At 45.3% G+C, this 2,201-nt stretch overlaps 1 protein-coding gene across 1 annotated transcript in view; it reads right to left on the reverse strand.

The window, feature by feature from the left end:
- Window positions 1-1,877: 1,877 nt before the first annotated feature.
- Window positions 1,878-2,201, reverse strand: part of dglucy (D-glutamate cyclase) — a 27,954-nt gene continuing 27,630 nt past the window's right edge. Inside the window, exon 16 of the mRNA XM_080414514.1 lies at window positions 1,878-2,075. The gene's annotated coding sequence lies outside the window, so the exon portion shown is untranslated. The remainder of the gene's footprint in view (window positions 2,076-2,201) is intronic.

Genomic DNA, 2,201 nt, shown 5'->3' on the forward strand with positions numbered 1-2,201 from the left:
ACGAAACAAAAGCTAAGGTTCCAAAGAACTTAAAATTGATTTGATTTGAGAGAGCTCTAAGTGTTAGAAGACACCCACGACCGCCGAGTTTTTGGCACCGACCGCGCCGTGATTGCGTAATTCCTTGCGTAATTCATTCATATCAGGAAATAATGAAAGAATCCAGCCATGGGCCAGATAAACATACAAAGCTTAGATTTCACGGATTCTGGCGTTCTTTTTATTTTAATTTTTGGTTATGATCTGACTGAGTATTAGCTAATATAAAAATCGCCTCGAACCTCCGGAAAAAGACGAGAAGAGTGCATGGCGCGGTGATCAACCAAACCCGATGTTGGAATCATACTGTACAGTTTATAATTGCCTTGAAATAAAAGATTATTTGACAGAAATTAATACAGCCTATATGTTACTGATGACTTGGAATTAAATGTTATTGCAATCAATGCAATATTGATTGCAAAGGACAGGATTCAAGAATGGAGACTTGGAGAGGGACAGCGCAACTGCTGTGCGTAATTGCAGAAAGCCACTTCATAAATTGAATCACATATCAGGAGAGGTAACTGAATTAATTAATACAAATATTTTATTTTTTTTATTTTAAGACTTACACGTGCATATGAGGCGTTCTGTGCAGGGCAGAGTTACGTCACAAGGGCACACGATGCGTTATGTGCAGAGCTGCAGTTATGTCACACGGGTAGGTGAGGCGTTCCACGCAGCGCGCACCAAGGTGGCACAGCACCCACTCATCTCTCCGCGCCTCGCCTAGTCGCGTGACCAAATAAATCATGCGTGCGTTGACGCGTGCCTTTGCTACAGACGCATGAATCTACACGTAGACGTGTTACCCTGTAGGTCAAGATGCAGTGGTTGCACTGTTACGCGTGAACGCGCGCGTGCACGTGTTCCCATTGTGAGTCAATGGGAAAGTACACTACACGTCTATGCGGTTCTGTGCAACACAAAAAAAAAAGTACACGATTACAGGACAGGGGGTGTGCTTACGTGGCACTAATGGAGCCCCATACACACACACACACACACACACACACACACACACACACACACACACACACACACACACACACACACGCTCTAAAGCTAACAATGTGGCTGTATATTATTATTAATTATTATCATTAAGGCTCACATACTGGACCTCATTCATCTTTATTGTTAGTTTGTTTTATAAAATATAAATTGTTACTTGATGAGTTTATCAAAGCAGCTGATTGACTCATTAATGTCTGTGATAGCTGATAACATAACGTTTAATAGAGACATTCTGGATGAAACAATGTCCACACACTGGCTTACGGGGTTCTCAAAAAGCTTGATTGAACCATAGTTTTAACATTATCCAGTAGGCCGCATAACATTTGTAAAACACATGAACCACTTTCTGTAAGCCCTATATAAAATAGCTTAAATTGTAGATGTAACGTAAGATTTAAGGCAATTAAATTGTTGGAAAAACTGTTGGCATCACATTGTGATAGGTTAGCAAAATTATTTTTTATTAGATTGTTAATAAATGGCATAGTCACAATGCCATAAAAGAGCGGTGTCTAGACAACACTAAGGACTCCTGAATCACCAAGCTCCACTCCCTCCTACTGGCTCCTCTGTCACACTGCAGTGTGTCTACGTAGGTGGTGCACCTCCTACTGGCTCCGCTGTCACACTGCAGTGTGTCTACGTAGGTGGTGCACCTCCTACTGGCTCCGCTGTCACACTGCAGTGTGTCTACGTAGGTGGTGCACCTCCTACTGGCTCCGCTGTCACACTGCAGTGTGTCTACGTAGGTGGTGCACCTCCTACTGGCTCCGCTGTCACACTGCAGTGTGTCTACGTAGGTGGTGCACCTCCTACTGGCTCCGCTGTCACACTGCAGTGTGTCTACGTAGGTGGTGCACCTCCTACTGGCTCCGCTGTCACACTGCAGTGTGTCTACGTAGGTGGTGCACCTCCTACTGGCTCCTCTGTCACACTGCAGTGTGTCTACGTAGGTGGTGCACCTCCTACTGGCTCCACTGTCACACTGCAGTGTGTCTACGTAGGTGGTGCACCTCCTACTGGCTCCACTGTCACACTGCAGTGTGTCTACGTAGGTGGTGCACCTCCTACTGGCTCCGCTGTCACACTGCAGTGTGTCTACGTAGGTGGTGCACCTCCTACTGGCTCCGCTGTCACAC

The sequence above is a fragment of the Gymnoscopelus braueri genome, assembly GCF_963280865.1.
Source record: "Gymnoscopelus braueri genome assembly, chromosome: 19".
NCBI lineage: Eukaryota > Metazoa > Chordata > Actinopteri > Myctophiformes > Myctophidae > Gymnoscopelus > Gymnoscopelus braueri.